We start from the raw sequence: 17,958 nt of genomic DNA on the forward strand, positions 1-17,958 counted from the left end.
TGGCCGATAATGAAGGGAAGAGAGTCGTTGCGTTCCTTAAGAGAAATATATTCTCTCGTTTTGCGATGCCACGCACCATCATAAGTGATAGTGGATCACATTTTTACAACCGAGTATTTAGGACTGCCTTGGTAAAGTATAGTGTTAAGCAGCATGAGGTGGCAACTCTATACCACCCACAGATTAGTGGGCAAGTGGAGATTTCAAATAGAGAGATTAAAGCTATTCTTGCCAAAACGGTGATAGCGAGCAGACAAGATTGGTCCAAGAAGCTAAATGATGCTTTGTGGGCATACAAAACAGCTTTCAAGACACCCATTGGCATGTCACCGTACCAATTAGTCTATGGAAAAGTATGTCATTTGCCGATCAAATTGGAACACAAGGCACTGTGGGTACTTAGGAAGCTAAATTTGAATTGGAATGAGGCCACAAAGTTGAGATTAGGATAGCTGAATGAGATGGATGAGTTCCATCTCGGAGCGTATGAAAGAGCAGACCTATACAATAAGAAGATAAAGAGGTACCATGACTGGAGGATTGCAAAGCGAGACTTTCAGAAAGGTTATTAGGTACTTCTCTTCAACTCTAGATTGAAGTTGTTTCCAGGTAAAATTAAATCAAAATGGTCTGGCCCATTCAAAGTTAACCAAGTCTACTCATCTGGAGTAGTTGAACTTGAAAATGAGGATGGAAGTGTCTTCAAGGTTAATGGGCAACGAGTGAAGTTGTATATCGGTCCAATAAATTTGATAAAGTGCATAGCTACTATCTATATCGATGAAGTCTAGGTAATTAAGATAACTGAGTCGTGCCACGACATTAAATTAGGCGCTAGTGGGAGGCAATCCACATAGTGTTGCTGTAATCATAGTTAGAATTTATTGGTTGTTTTTGTGCAATTTGATGTGTTTGTGAAGTATGCAGGACTTGAATGCAGAAAGAAAAGAGTTCTACAATTGATAGGGGGTCGTCGGGAAGACTGATGGACCGTCGCTAGAACCGTCAAAGCCATAATCAAAAAATAGACATTCTGGATAAGGCTTGACGGTCGAGTTGACGGTCCGTCGCTGGTTCGACAGACCGTCACTCCCTTCGTCAACCAGAGGCTAAAATTCGAGGTCACTGGAATAGATTGACTAGAAGGTCGACGGACCATCGGGCCAACCGTCGCAGTAAAGCAGGATTGATGAGTTTTTGGTAAGCCATGACGATCAACCTGGCGAACCGTCAAACACCTGACGGACCGTCAGTTTAACCCTAGTTACGGTTCAGGTCGGGTTAATTTTAAGGCTTATTTAAATTGCCTGTATCTGGCCTAAATATTTTTAAAATGATAAGAAGAGACGGTTACATATGTTGGTAACTGTTCAAGTCCTAAAACTGTTTAACTTTCTCTGTACTCAAAGTATCTGGGGTCAGTTATTCCCTTTTAGGACTCTCCCTCTTCCTTTTCTCTTCTATTTAAACAATACCTTTTCCCTCTCCTTCTCACCACAACAAAAGCTATCAATCATTGACAAAGGCCTTAAGTTTTCTCTATTTTCTGAAGTTACAAGTGAGTAGAGTAAAGTTACTGTACCATCAAGGTATGATCACAACCTTATTCATCTGCTTGGTATTGCTAAATTTGGAGAAAGTAAGTTTGTAGTTGTTAAAGAAAATACTCTCTTGTTTTTGCTTTCTTTGGACTATAATTTCAAAGTCGAACTCTACTGTACATTGTTCTAGGTGAAGTCTGAGTAACCCATATATTGAAAGTGAGAAAAGTGGTGATTAGCCACTAAGTTCATGCCAATTATTGTGTTAAAAAATAATATTTTACACTAGGTTTTCAACAAAATGTTGAAGTGAAGTCCGAAACTGAAAAGGGCTGGTGACGGTCACCTCAGCGGACCATCAGACTTGCGAAGGACCGCCAGGTGGACCATTGCATAGATTCTAAAATTGATGTTTACTGGATAAGATGTGACGACGTCGCAAGACTCTGAGATATATGATACACTAGTTATGGCCTGACGATGAGTCTGGAAGACCGTCGCTGTCTCGACGGACCATCATACCTACCATCAAGCCACATTTTCACTACTTTAGATTGGGTTTGACCTGTAAACTGATTCCTTGTTCCTTTTCAGGCATTATGGCATGAAAACTCTTTTTGACAAGAGGTGGTAGTAGAGCACGAGGAAGTGGCGAGTCAGCTAAGAGTGAGAAGGCACCTGTCTTCAATACTCAACAATGAGATAGGTCAATCCTTACACTCTCCCAGTCTAAAAAGAAGAGTGAGAGCAACACTAGTAGTACCAGTTCCAGCCCAGATGAGGAAGGGGTCAACACATCTAACCCCAACCCCATTGAGGCGGAAACTGGCTATACTGAGACAAAAACCAAGGAAGAAACTGTGGTTAAGAACAAAGACCCTCAACTAAGGGAGACACTCAGGTGGCAGATTGAGGGATCAAAGGACAAGTTCCTTAATGGACTGGAACTGACGGCGAGTAGGCCAATCAAAAGGAGAATCTCCGAAGAGTACCAAATAGTGATGGGTGATTTGCACGAATATCCAGAACTGAAGTGGTGGTTCAATGAGTATGAGTTGTCCTAGATGAGCAAACCTCTTGGTTCTTATCAACTGAATCTGGTGAGGGAGTTTTTTGCCAACTACTTGGCATTAATAGAGAAAGATTGTCCTAAAGGCACGAAGATCTCAAACTTACCAAATAGAGAATCAGTCCTGGTGAGAGGAATTAACATTGACATATCAGCTCGAACAATCAACAAGATGTTGTTTGGGCCCAACTATGAAGCACCGGATGTAGTTTCTGATCTTGAGTATCGTCTGACCTCAGCATCAACTCAAAGGCTGTGATTATCTAGGCTACTGACTGATGATGGAATCCCTGACTGGGTAACAAATATGCTAGAGCGCATTGCTAAGGCCTCACTTAGCTTCCGAGCGAAGTTCTAGTAGGCCATTGTTCGGTTAAGGTTGATGTCAACAGGAGGGGATGCTAATTTGGATAATCACATAGCTATGTTAGTGGATAGTTTGATTGCAGGGATGGAGATTGACTTCGGCCAAATCATTGCTGATGAAATATTCATGAGGGCACACAAAGTGGCAAGCACATTATTATTCCCGTATTTAATCACGGAACTATGAAGGGAGGCTAATGTGCCTCTGATTTGAGAAGTTGATAATGTAGTTTGGGCTACACATAGGCATGACATTGAGAAATCAAAAGATAACTCAAAGTTTGAGATACGAGTCACCAAACCTCTAGCCTGCTAGACCCAGTCAGTGCCAACCCCCGATACTTTTGAAGTTCCCACAGGTATGCCATTGCCCATCACTACTTATGTCTTGCCTTATTATGTGCCACTTAGTACATCTGCAAGATCAGAGTCTATGCTATCAATGGGTGGGACAGATTATTCGAAGTACAAGTTAATGCAGGAAAATTTTGCCAAGTTAGTTAAGTTACAAAAAAAGTTTAAGAAGATGCTAGATACATGGGTTTTGCAATTCAAGCCTTTTGTTGATCAAATTGTGGCTGAGGCAATTCTTCCATTTCAGAACATTCAAATAATGATGGACCATATGGAAGAGCGAATCAACAAAAGGCTGCATGCGATGTCCATTCCAGATCTTCCTAAGTTCATGGCAGAATTTAAACAAGCACTGGAGGACATAGCAGAGTTGAAGAGCAAACAGTCATAACAGCCGATATTTGATCCCACATTGGTGATAAACGATGAAGATGAAGGCATTGTTGACTTGATGGGGAAGCCATTAAAATACAAAGGCAAGAAGGTGGATGAAAGTACAAGTAAAAACATAGATAGAAAAGCTTCTAGAAGAAGAAGAAAAGAAGCAATGACACCGGAATGTAAAGAAGATTATGATATAAGAAAAGCTGTAAAAAGATTGAGGCGAGATAAAGAGAAAAGAAAGAAGAAAGCAGAAGATGAAGCTGTTTGAGTGTCTACCAGTTCCTCCCCAGCAAGGGGGCCCAGTTCAGACCCAGCTCGGGTGTGATACCTCTAATTTCGAAGGAAGAGATTGTGAGTACCCCTACCACTATAGGGGTCAACGTTGCTGCAGGTGAGGCTACTAGAGCCTCACCATATTTCACTGATGCCTCATCTAAATAAGAAACTTTACAAGTATTTCCCATCCTCTATATTTTAATTTTATGCATTAAGGACAACACATTCATTTTTTGTGGGGGTGGGTGTACTTGTACCACGGGGGTTTTGTTGCTGATGTTCTTTTCCTCCCATGTGCTATCTAGTAGAACCGGCATGTCCAGGATTGCATTTTCTTTTCTTGAGTTGTGATGTAAATATCTGTTTAGTGATGGTTATTTATGAAGTATCTTTTCTTTTAGTATCTCTTTGTACATATGGATGATGTATGACTATGGCATAAGACTATGAACATATTTGTATGGCTATTTCCTCTTGCCAGTTAATATATGTTGAACAACCGTTAGTGATTCTGTAATTGGCATTAACATGTAAAATATGCATTATCATGTGATAGAAATCCTAATAGCAGTAGAATGAGTTTGACTCAGTTGCTTGTGTGTGCGAGTATTTGTGTTAGTTCTAGCATAGTGTAATACCTAGAACTTGGCCGATTCATTGATGTTGTTTTGGGGTCGATTCAATAGGATAGGATAGTAGGCCTCCTTCTACTTTCAGTCCACTTAGTCTAAATAATTGACCCATCAAAAATATTTTACTATTTTTTGAACCCCTTTTTGAGCTTATGATTGGTTTTTCTTCATTCCCAATAACTCTAAATTAACTCTCTTTAGGTTGTTGACACCGGACTTTGGCCCTGGTCCAACATTGGACATTGTGCACCTAAAATTAGGTAAAACACCTAAGTTGAGGGTAGCTACTGTAAAGATGTTAGAAGTTTAACGAAAAGGTGATTTAGAGCCAAAAGAAAGCATTTGGCCCTGATCTGTCTAAGATATTGTATACCTTAACTGACTACATCAGCATAAGTTGAGGGTGGCAGATATATATATATATATATACATATATATAAAATGGGGGTTCTGGCAAAGTGTGAATGAATCATAAAGATTGTAAGTGAGCTGGTAAAGTAGTAACCTTGGTGATACAAGACTAACTAGGGAACACAAAAATCACACATCAAACAGTCCATAAATTCACTAGGAACCAAGAACCAAATGGTGACCACATGCGGATTCAAGAACAACACAAGAATACGAGATATATGGGTGTTTTGAACACCAAATCAGCCAAGTCAAACTAAGATTAACAACACAATAAGATGAACAAGAGGAGCAACAACACAAACGGCTTCACAATAATAAGATACCAACGTTACAAGATTACAAGAAAGTAAATGATAGGAAGTGAGACATACACTACTATAATGACTAAGAACCAAAGTGTATATTAAACACTAAGACCTTTAATGAAGATAGTAGAAACACCTACACTTTACGAAGGACACAAGAGGGACTCTAAATACGTCAAGCACTCCATGATCCAAGTAAGCAAACAACAAAAGAGAATCCACCCTTTTGATGAACCTAGTTTTGGACAAGTCTCTAGTGAGAGAGAACTTGAGTGTTTCAAGTGTGTTATACAATATTCAACATTTAAAAACCCACTCATGAAACCCTAGAATGTTCCTTTTATATTACATTGCAAATGGAAGACAAAATAACCCTTGTACCTTTAAGAGATAGGCTCCTCTCTAGTGTAGAATAGTGGATTGTTTTGGTGTGTATTAAGCACTTATCTTGCACACACACTTGGAAAATTTCAATGCACACCCACATAAGTTCATTTCCATGATTATTCATGTACCATCCTCTCCATATTGAGAGGAATTTTCCCACAAATTCACTGCTTCACTTCCTTTAATTGGCCGCTTCAAAAGAAATCACTCAAAATAGTCTGCAAAACACGAAGAACCCAAGATCTCAATATTAACAAGTCTCGACCAACATCTTCATTTCAAACCTCGGCTTCCTATCCATCTTGATAATTGGTTTTAATCTTATCTGACTCAAGCCTCCTTTCATCATATAAGCATCATCGTAGACTCCATATACTCCATGCCCTTTCATTCATACTCCTCTATATAGATATATCAGTTTTGGTGAAGTGGAGTTCAATTGAGTGGGCTGTTTTGGTAATGTGGAGCTTCAGTTGTGGATCTTGGATGGGAGGGAATTGGCTTCCAAGACCTTCTTTTTGGACTTGATCAACTTGCGGGAGAAGTGGTCTACCTTGTTCTTGATTTTGAGGGTAATTGGTAACTTGGCTCATGGCATTTTGTGGTAAACTTGGAGGGAGAATTGGTCTACCTTGTATTTCGATTATAGCAAGGGTAAAGGTTGTGATGAATGTCAAGAACTCAACAACAACTTTATCAAGACCAACAACAACACCAACAATGTCCAACCAAGACTATAACAACCAGTCCACACGTCCAAGAACAACAACTTCAACACACGACCATGACCTTGTTCACAACAACAACATCAATTTTAAAAGCTCAAATCTAGATCGACTCAAAGTGTTAATGGCCAAGAAAACTAACACTTGAAATAACAACACAAGAAAAATAAGTCCTAGACCTATACACACAACATTCGTTCAAGATACAACAACAACAAGTTCAACTTCTCAGCCAAGAACTCAAGTTCAAGAACACGTCTTTTTTTTTCATAGCAAGAAAGCCCAAGATTGGTATTGTAAGAACAAAACCAAAGATGGATCTGATACCAAATGATATAATACTAACTAGGGAACAGCAAAATCACACATCAAACAGTCCAAAAATTCACTAAGAACCGAGAACCAAATGATGACCATACGTGGATTCAAGAAAAACACAAGAATACAAGATATATGGGTGTTTTGAACACCAAATCAGCAAACCCAAACTAAGATTAACAACATAATAAGATGAACAAGAGGAGCAATAACACTATGAATAACAACAACAACACAAATGACTTCATAATAACAAGATACCAACATTACAAGATTACAAGAAAGTAAATGATATGAAGTGAGACATACACTACTATAATGACTAAGAACCAAAGTGTATATTAAACACTAAGACCCTTAATGAAGATAGTAGCAACACCTACACTTTACGGAGGACACGAGAGGGACTCCAAATCCGTCAATCACCCCATGATCCAAGAAAGCAAACAACAAAAGAGAATCCACCCTTTTGATGAACCTAGTTTCAGCCAAGTCTCTAGTGAGAGAGAACTTGAGTGTTTCAAGTGTGTTATACAATATTAAACATTCAAAAACCCACTCATAAAACCCTAGAATGTTTCTTATATATTACATTGCAAATGGAAGACAAAATATCCCTTATACCCTTAAGAGATAGGCTCTCCTCTAGTGTAGAATAGTGGACTGTTTTGGTGTGTATTAAGCACTTATCTTGCACACACACTTGGACAATTTCAATGCACACCCACATAAGCCTATTTTTGTGATTATTCTTGTATCACTTGTTGAGTAGAATTCAAGACAAAGAGAGTTAAGTCTGAATATTGAGTCACTTTTCCCAAAAATTTGTCCTTACCTAGCCTTAGAGCCTCATTACAAGCCTGAAAAAAACCTGCTTGACCTTTTTGGATCAATTATAAGAGAGCATTAGATGATAAGAGCAAGCCTATAGGTATGTAGACTATGTTTATAACTTCTTTGATGAGTGTGAAAGTTTTGATTTTTATCCACAAAATATAATGAGTGGTGGATTTCATAGACTGTGAGGGCAACTTGAGTTACACTTAGTTTTGCTGATCTCTGTGGGATATTATATCTATGTTTGTGTGTGTCCTGAATTATAAACAAAGTCGGTTGTAGATCCTAATGTGTTGAGCCTATATGAGTAAAATGACAAGTGAATGGTTGTGTGAAATCTAGTTTAATAGTTAATTGCTTGTCATTGTGTTATTCATGTATGTAATTTGGTATTGAGTTGCTTAAGGACAAGTAATTATCTTAAGTTGAGGGTGTTGATGTTTCGACTTTTGATAGAATATTTTATATCTTTTTCAAGGGATAATTGTATGTTTTCAAGCAATAGATGTTGTATTTAATAGTAGATTTTAGTGTTTTCAAGTTAAGGAGTTAGCTAAAAGAGAAACTTGGAAAAATAGCAGAAAAAGGCCACTGACGGTCAAACTGGAGGACCGTCAGCCATCCAATAGACCATCCGGGTGGTCGTCAGAGTAAAACAGAAGGGAACAACTGAATGATCTCTATGACGGTCCAAGTGGTGGACCTTCAACCATCCAACGGACCACCAACTTGATCGTCAGGACGAAACAGAACATGACTTCATGGAGGATCAAGTGACGGCCCATGCGATGGACCCTCGGGCTAGAGACAGTCCACCAATATGGCTGTCAACCATTAACAAAACCTGACATTTTGAAACCATCAGCGATGGTCCATACGACAGACCATCAGGCTTCCGACGGGCCGTCAGCCCGACCTCAACTTGGAAACGGCTTTTCTGAGTTTAAATTTTAAATCCTCTATACCTGAGAACATATAAATGCCCAGTTTAGGTTTTGTTTATGTATCTTTTATCATATTTCCAACTTTGAACATTATTGTAACGTAGTATTCTCTAAGATTCAAGCTAGAACTATGGATCTAAACATTTTATGCCTATTCTCCTTTGAAGATTCAAGAACAAATCTTGTGATCTTTGTAAGTAATTTTTAAATTTATTTATGAGAAATACAATGACTTTTTTTTTTCTTCTATTGATATATGTGTCTAAGCTCCCATAACTAGGGTTATGGGAGCCTTGATGTGAATAATTGTTTGAGGTTGTGAAAACATTTGATTTCTATGGTTAACTGAAGTTGTATAAACCCTTATTCATAATAACGACCTTTCTTGGTTACAAACGTGTGAGCCCAAAAAAATCACTTGTTCAAATTAAAAAGTTCTTATTGGGAAAAGAAGAGGTTTACATGGAACATAAGGCTTTAACCTTTGGGTTAAGAGTTGATGCCTTAACGGGATCAACCCACATGAGAAAATAAGTTGAATAAATTATTGCATCTTTTAAGTTCTAGAGAATTGAAAGATAATCTGCGCATCTAGGTTGAGAGACAAATGGGTAAATTATAGGATTCAATAACTCTTTCAATTGAAGTGATTAATTAGAAATTCAAAATAAGTCACAACCCTAGCTGCGTGAATATCTTGGTAACCATAACTCTAGTTTGTCTACTCTCATTGAATTATTATTTGCAATAAGAATCATTTACTAGAATACTTTCTGTTACAAATAACGAGATAAAATTTATAAATAAAACTCCCCCTTTAATTCGGAACATTTGATCAACAGTCTAGTAACAACCATAATACTTAGTGAACACAGTATTTTCTGTGGGATTCAACCCCAACTTAGTTGGGTTATATATTTGACAATGACCACTTACTCTCTTGTAAGAGGGGTGTAATTTGGGCGAATCATTGGGTTTAGTCTATTTTGAGTAGCCATATCCACCTGTAATGGCCTAACCACTGCTGTTGCCAATGAGAAAATAATTTCCCTACCAAAAATATTTAGAGGGAGTGATAAAAAAGAGACCCATATAATAGTTGTTGTTGTTTCTTCCTCCAGATTAAACATCGGATCCCACTTCAAAATCTCATAGAATATGATTAGTTGCGATAATTCATATAAAAATACAATTTTGATAATAAGTGCACGTAATCCTTTTACTGTGTCGCCATAATAAGGACATGTCTGTTGCTTAGTAATCCTATGTTGCATTCTCTTTTTAATTCACATTGTTTTGGAATTAATCTTCTTAGATATTGTATATCTAGCCAACCATAAGACAATTTCCCCTGCATACTGCAATTTTCATTCACTATTATCTGATCCATTTTCTCTTATTTCCATATAATTCTAGGTTTCCCATGCAAGTATGAGATGGGCTTAAAAGGTATGAATTTTTTATTCAGTGGCGTAGGTTTTAAAAAAATTGCATAATTAATGTTAGGAGGATTTGGGTGTGACACCCCAACTTAGGATTAGGAGTCCCACATCGGCAAAACATAAGAGGGATGTTGGGTATATAAGTAAGCAAGCCTTACTCTTTAGTGACGTGTCTTAAAGCCGTGAGGGTCTAGGTCCAGAGCGGATAATATCACTAGTGGTCTGGGTTAAGGGGTCTCTCGAGCCTTTGTGGTTTGGGATGCCCGTCGCGACCAGGGCCCCGGCTCGGGTCGTGACAAGAATGGTATCAGAGCCTCTCCTATGTCAGCTCTGTCGATATAGGCTAGAGTTCAAACTGAGTTTAGGAAAATTTGGGTAAGTCAAAGCAAACCTCATTCCTGAGTCTAGGCAAATCCCATACGGTGAGGCAAACCTCAACAAGGACGTTGAGTCCATAAGGGGGGTGTATGTGGCACCCCAACTTAGGATAAAGAGTCCCATATCAGCAAAAACACAAGAGGGATGCTGGGTATATAAGTAAGCAAGCCTTAATCCCTAGTGACGCATTTTAAGGTCATGTAGGCTTAGGTGCAAAGTGAATAATATCACTAGTGCATGGTTTGGGATGCCCTTCCCGGCCAAGGCCCCAGCTCGAGTCGTGACAAGAATGGTATCAGATTCACTCTTGTGTCAGCCCTGTTGATATGGACCAGAGTTCAAACTGAGTTTAGGCAAATACCAGTAGGGCAGCGCAAACCTCAGTCCTGAGTCTAGGCAAATCCCATTCGGTTGGGTAAACCTCATCGAGGATGCCGAGTCTATAAGAGGGGTGTATATGATATCCCACTTTAGGATAAGAAGTCCCATTTCAGCAAAAACATAGCAGGGATGCTTAGTATATAAGTAAGCAAGCCTTACTCCCTAGTGATACATTTTAAAGTTGTGCGGGCCAGGGCCTAAAGCTGAAAATATCTCTAAAGGGTTGGGCCATTACAGGGGTCTCTCTGGCCTTCGTGGTTCAGGATGCCCATCGCGGTCAGGGCCTCATCTTGGGTCATGACATTAGGTTGATTTGACCAACCTCGATCGAAGGTTGGTCGGTGGCTGAGATAGTCATAGCCACCGATTGGACGTGAAATCTAGAGTTTTGCAGCTATAGGATTTTTAGGTAGAGAGCATTTTTTATTAATTTAATTTACATGTGGAGAAGAATCTTTACTTCTTTTCACTTTTTTGCCTAGGATATTTTGTTATTTTATCTTAATAAATTAGGGTTTTTTTAATATATATGTACAAATAGATTAATTATATATGTTTTCTTGTCATTGTAAAGATATGGTGACTAAACGACTTTAACAGTAGTGACATTTTAATTTCAATATGGGGATTGTTTTGGTCAGATCCTGAGGTAAGGTATGCTAATGAAATTTGTAATATGAAAAAGATTAGAGTAGATGCAAATGAGCTGCTTATAATGTTGTTTCATAAATTAACATTGGAATTAGGTGTTGAAAAAGTAGAAATCGTTGAATGTAGAGTTAACAAAAAGGGTAGTTATTATATGTTAAATACTAATAGTGATGTTTTAAGATTTCTTAATAATTAGAAGGGTGGAGACATTATTGATTTATGTGAGATACATTAAATTCGTGTATCTTTAGTTTTTTAGGATGAAAATGAAGAGGAACTTGACCAAAATTTGTCCTAAAAAATAGGACATGTTAGTGTCACAAGTCTAGGGCTGATGTGGAACTCCCTATACTTATCACAAATCTATAATAGTGATGTGTCAGCCCCCCAATCCCCTTAATTAAAAATGGTAGAGCTGATGTATCTTCTCCTCAATCATTTGATGACAATAAAAATGGAGATTTAAATGAAAATTAACCACCTAAGGTAATAAAGAGAAAGAGATTATTTCTTTAGAAGACTTAGATGAAGGTCAAGGTAATAGCTTCTCTTTATACCACCTTCAAACTTCTGATTCTGATGTGTATCTAGCTAACACTGATTCTGATGGTGATTCACTCTTTAATGTTGATGAAAATATTGATTATTTGAGTGATTGGATGAGGATTTGATTCAAACTAGACAGTGTAACATTCAATACAAGTTAAATAAAAGGCTGACAGGGTGAATCCATATGAGATATCATCTTGTATTGTATGTATAGATGCTGGTTTTGAGGATATTTATAAGAACAAAAAGAGAATATTTAAAGGTAAATTTGGTGGAAATGACTTTTATTTTGGTAGCTCAGATCCTGATAGTGACATTACTGAAGATAGCGAAGATATTGTTGATGATGATGAAGTGGTAGATATATTACCTAAAAATCCATCTACCAAGATCTAATTTACTAAAACTACCAAAAAGGTTTTATTTCAGTTGTATATAATCTTTTTGAACTGTATTAAGTTTAGATAGGCATTGAAACTTACCCTATTTAGAATGGTGTGAATCTTAAGCTGAAACTTAATTAAAAGGAAAAGGTAAGGACAAAGTGTAAGAATAAGGATTGTCCTTATGTTATTCTTGGAAGTCTTGATGATAACACTAAAAATTTCAGTGTGAATACTTACTTTTCTGTCCATAGGTATTGTAAAAGGTCAAAAAACAAGTTGTGTAATTCTTGATGGATTAGTAAACATTACAAGGATAGAATTATGAGTGAGCTTTCAATCAAATTACATCAGATTCAAGCTCTATTAAGTAATAAGTTGTATGTTAGTAAGGCAACCTATATAAAGGCAAAACTCAGAATGATAAATGAACATTTGAGTAATTTCATGGAAGAGTTTGCTACGATTATGCTGAGAGTTGAAGACCACCAATTATGAAACCATTGTATCTATTAGGACATCCAAGAACACATTTACAAAAAAAAAAAAATGTTTATAGGAATCAATATTTGTTTTGGATCCTTGAAAAGTGAATAAAAAGAGAAGTGCATAAGGATAGGTGGTTTAGATGGTGTATTTCTCAAAGATGTATGCAAAGGTATATTGTTTTCTTGCATTTTCAAAGATGGAAATAATCATATGTACCAACATGGACAGTAGTTGATAAAAAAACTAAGGACACATGATCTTGATTTTTTAGGTGCATCAAACATGATTTGAAGCTGACAAATATGAAGGTGAAGGACTAACAGTTATGTCTGATATGCAGAAAGTGTAACATCATATTTTAGTGTTATATATATATATATATATATATATATATATATATATATATTAATTTACTGTAATAATTGATATTTAACAGTTGTATTTCTATTATATGATAGGGTCTTTATTTAGCACTTATTGATATATCAAATGCCGAGTATAGATAGCGTGCTGGACATATATGAGCCAACTGAAATAAGGAGTGAAAGGGTGAAGAAAAGAGGAAAAATTGTTAGTTGGTTGTCAGGGCATTTTTTAAAGTGTATTTGTAAGTAAAACTTGATGAAATGAGTTAGGAGAATAAATTGTGAATAATTTGTTCAAGTACAACAAACAGACATGGTATAGGACTTTGTTTAAAGAACATATCAAGTGTAATGTGATTGAGAACAATATATATGAGACTTTCAATAGTTAAATTTTGGGTGTCGGGTTAAATCAATTATCACTATATTGGAGGAAATCAGAGTTAAAGTCAAGAACAAGATGAATCAAATAAGAGAGTTTTCAGAAAATGGATCACCAATGTATCATCAATGTCTATGAAAGTTTTTACAGAGCATGGTGAACATGCAGCCAAATGTGAGGTGAAGTTTAATGTTGATATTAGCTTTGAGATTGGTGATCTATCATATACACATATTGTTAATATCAAGAGGAAGGTGTGTAATAGTAGGTCATGACAACTAAAGAAAATTTCTTGTGCACATGCAATTGCTGCAATGCATCACAAGGAATAAAATGTGAAGTCATTTGTTGATCACTGGTATAAAAAGAAAACATACTTGAAGACATACAATAAGTTTATTCAACCTATGGCAAACATGAAGATGTGACCAAAAAGCACGAGACTAGCAATTGCACCGCTTGAGATTACTTCAATACTAGAAAGACCAGGTAAAAATAAAAAGAAAGTGATGAGCTTGTTAAGAAGAAGTTTGAAAAAGCTGCAAAGAAGTGAAGAAAAATGAGATATTTTGTGTGCAAGATTTTTGGATATAATAATAAAGGATGTCCAACTTTGATAAGTTGTGTTTTAATAGCTTTATATTAATAAATTTTACTCTTTTTAGTTGTGCTTTTGACTTTAAGATTTTTTTTGTAGAAAAATAGTTTCACGGGTAGTTCTAGAACTGCTAGAGCATTTGCTACTTATGAGTTTACAGGTGCTGCAAGTGAGAGTCAATTAAGCGTGGATGCAGGTTTAAGTATGAAAGCTATCACTGTTACCTCAAATGTTGTGAGGCATGCAACTAACTCAAAAATTGGTGTGAGGTCTGTAAATGCTACATTATCTGCAAGAAGGCATCCCAGTGCTACAACAACTGGTGTGAGTCTTACAACTGCATTAACAACTGATGTGAGGCTTGCAACCACTTTTGTCGTATTTGATATTGCTACTCAACCAATAATTGAACAATCAACTTTTAGTGTTGGTGCACAAAATAGGAAAACTGATGCAACTCTTGCATACAGGAGACCAAGATAAGAAGGGCAGAAACAACTTATTTTGGTGTGTTGTTTGGACCAAGTAGAAGTGTAGAAAGGGTAAGTATTCTATCATCTAAACAGACTTAACTGATATTAATTAGTGCATCGTTAACTGAAATATTTTATTATTTGTCAGTGAAAAGTTCAGTTCCAACTAATATTATTTTTTATTACAAATCTAGCAGACTAAGGTGGAAGGATAGAGTTGTAGTTACTCAAAGACAACTACAAAAAAAGAGCTACGGAAGATCAAACTCTTCTACAACCACTCAAGCCACAACAAGCACTCATGCCAACAAGAGTCGGTCCACACCAACTGCCCAAAGCACTCAAGGCACATAGTAGATTTATTTTTGTCTAGCGTAATTGTTAGTTATTTTATTGAACTTGATCCCAACTGTTTCTATGACTTCATTTTAATTGTTGTTAAGACAATTTATTTTTTGTATTTATGAATTTCTGATGCATTTCTCAGTAATTGTAAGACATAATTTCAAGATTTGTGTTTTGACAAAATGACAAGGTATTTGCCTTAAATTTTAATTTCATTATCATTGTACGTTGCAACTACAAATCAAGACATCTTAAACACAACAACTAGAAATCAAATGACAAATGATAATAACAGTGATATCAAAACTAGTGCTTGATCTCTCCGGCTTTCCATGCCTTCTATGTCTTCCTTGTTCTGAATTTGGTAATGGGTTGTTCATGCAGTATTATTCATTTGCATTAGCCCATCGAAAAAATCTACAACCATTACCAGTTGCATATTTTTTATATCCCAAAATATTCTTCCAGAATTAGTTGGTGTCCTTGGCATCTTAAGATCAACATAAAGCCCACAATCAAACATAAATTATTATGGTGAAATAAAACACAATGATAAAAATGATAATAAAATTAGACTGTAAACGCATGAAAAAGAGAGGAGTATAACGACGGCTAAAAAAATTAATGGAGAAGAAATTTGAATAGAGAGAAATCGAGAAAAAAACCAAAAAAGTGGAAATTGATCCAACAATGGTACTGGAGCAAATGGAAAGAAGATGACTTGTATAATCCTTAATTTTGACTGTTGGGGCCCTTTTTTAAAGTCTCACACTCCTTTTTTTATTTGTATCACATGCTCCTATGTGGTTTATGCCGCATAGAATAACATGTTAAGAAAAGAATTTAAAATGTTGTGATCTGTGGAGGAGGAGTTCAAATGACAAACTCAAGTAAAGGTGTCCACTTTACAAACTCGAATAAGTACAAGGTGTTGACACCTAATTTTTGCCCTCTACGACTAAAGTTTAGCCCTGAGTTTCTTTGCTTTTAAATAAAATTATAATATTTATTTTATCCGAATAAAAATTCTTTCAAGTATTTATCTAGGTAAATTGGTCATCTTAAGTAACGATTATATGTTCTCGCATCCATACATACGAGATTGTGTAATTTCGTTACTTAAATAATCACTTTACAAAAATTGGATTTTAATCAAGGGTTATCTTGAAAATTAATTCAAATGGTTAAAATTTTGATCTAAATATAATTTAGTCTAAAAAAATTTATTTAGAAAAATATCTGTTGGATTTTATTAAATCAAGAAACTCGAGATTAAATTGATTGTTAATTTATTTTAAATTTTGGATTCAATTAAGTCAATTCATCGATCTTGGCCATAATTGAAATTAAATAGGCCAAAATTATAAAGCAAATTGGCTGATTAATTGTCAATATGACCAAGATCTAAATGAACTAACTAAATCCCTATTCAAAATGGCTATATGTTAAATGACCCAAGGTTTGGCCTAAATAACTCTTTCTTATTTTTGCAATTGGGCCACAATGGCAGCTCAACAAAACAATAACAACAATATCAGCAGACCAGCAGCTTATACAAATGATCCCAGCCCAACCTTAACACCAGACCCGGCCCCACTACACCTTTTTCATTCCACAGAATATATCCAACAGCAACAGTATCAACAAAGACGCATACAACATACGGCTCTCAACAAATAGCGAGCAACGGCAATACCAATGCCGACCAGCGTTCGGACCACCGAATATTAGGAAATTCAGTGGTTTTTTCACCTCTTCCTTCGTCTGCTCTCTCTTGTCACCATCCCATCAATTTCTCAGCTGAAGCAAAACAAATTTCAAGACCTTGTAATCTCTGAAAGTAGTAGAAAATTGAGTACCCATCGGTTATAAAGTATTTTTTTCTTTGATTCGACGGCTTTCGGGCTTAAATCTACGGGTCCAGACCTCTCTACCTTCAAATCGTCACTTTTCAAATCCAATTTTTGAAACTCTCCAAAGCTTCTCAAAGAAGCTGTTACCCATCTAATTTGGCCTATAAAATGGGGGTTTAAGGAGTAGAGAAGGGGATCAGTTCATACTCTCTTATTCACTACTTTCTCTACTTTTTTTTGGTTATACTTGCCGTTGTCCTGATTTGCTCTCACGTTTCTCTGGTTGTTTTCTTTCATTCGGCTGAGTTCGTAGTCGAAGATAGTGGCGGAATCGTTATTAGATTCGTCTTCCTGGCTCGCTGCCATAGAAAAGGTCAGTAACATCTCTTACTCGTCTATTCTATTTCGTCAAAATTTTGTTGTTTGTGTTGTTGCTTAGACTGCCTGTTTGGCCGAGGATCTATGTGTTTAGTTTGTGTTTTCTTTACGCTTTGTTTTTGTTCCGATGTGCTGACCGTTCGGTTGAGATCATTATGGAATAGTTCTTTACCGCTAACGTTGTTTCGGGACAGTTTGGTTAACTTTATTTGAGTAAAAATGGAAATGTTCTACTTCCTTTTTCACTGCTTGTTAGTCGGCTGTTTTAGTTTTTGATATAGTAGAGGGATTTCCTTGTGAACATTAAGGTGAAATGGTGAACATCTTATGGTGTTTGTCGCTTTATGTGTACCTTTTATCCATAAAGTGCTCGACGTAAAAGAATCACAAAGTATTTGATTAAGCTTATAAGTTGATCCATTTGACATATAAGAATCTTTTGACTTGTCACTTATCTACGCGTTTGGTTATTGTTTTGGATTTGATAGGGATTGAAAGTTATAAAGAGGAGAAAGTAAAAAGGATTTTGGGTGGAGAATTTTTGGTGTAAAAAGATGGATGATCATTTTTCATATTAGTTTTGGCTGGAGTAGCCATTTTTCTGTTAATCTCATCAAAGATGGGACATGACTTTTTTGTTATATGAAAAATAACTCTCATACACTCCAAATTTCCTGCAAGACAATTTGTCACATCATATACGTGTGTTCAGATGACATATTTTTATTAAGATCATCTC

At 36.4% G+C, this 17,958-nt stretch overlaps 1 long non-coding RNA gene across 1 annotated transcript; it reads left to right on the forward strand.

Moving 5' to 3' along the window:
* The first annotated feature begins 5,331 nt into the window (after positions 1 to 5,331).
* On the forward strand, positions 5,332 to 15,187 carry LOC107857555. The gene is made up of 3 exons (XR_007052121.1): positions 5,332 to 14,524; positions 14,641 to 14,712; positions 14,841 to 15,187. It is a non-coding gene; the product is annotated as an uncharacterized LOC107857555 (long non-coding RNA).
* The last annotated feature ends 2,771 nt before the right edge of the window (positions 15,188 to 17,958 follow it).

The sequence above is a fragment of the Capsicum annuum genome, chromosome 1, assembly GCF_002878395.1.
Source record: "Capsicum annuum cultivar UCD-10X-F1 chromosome 1, UCD10Xv1.1, whole genome shotgun sequence".
NCBI lineage: Eukaryota > Viridiplantae > Streptophyta > Magnoliopsida > Solanales > Solanaceae > Capsicum > Capsicum annuum.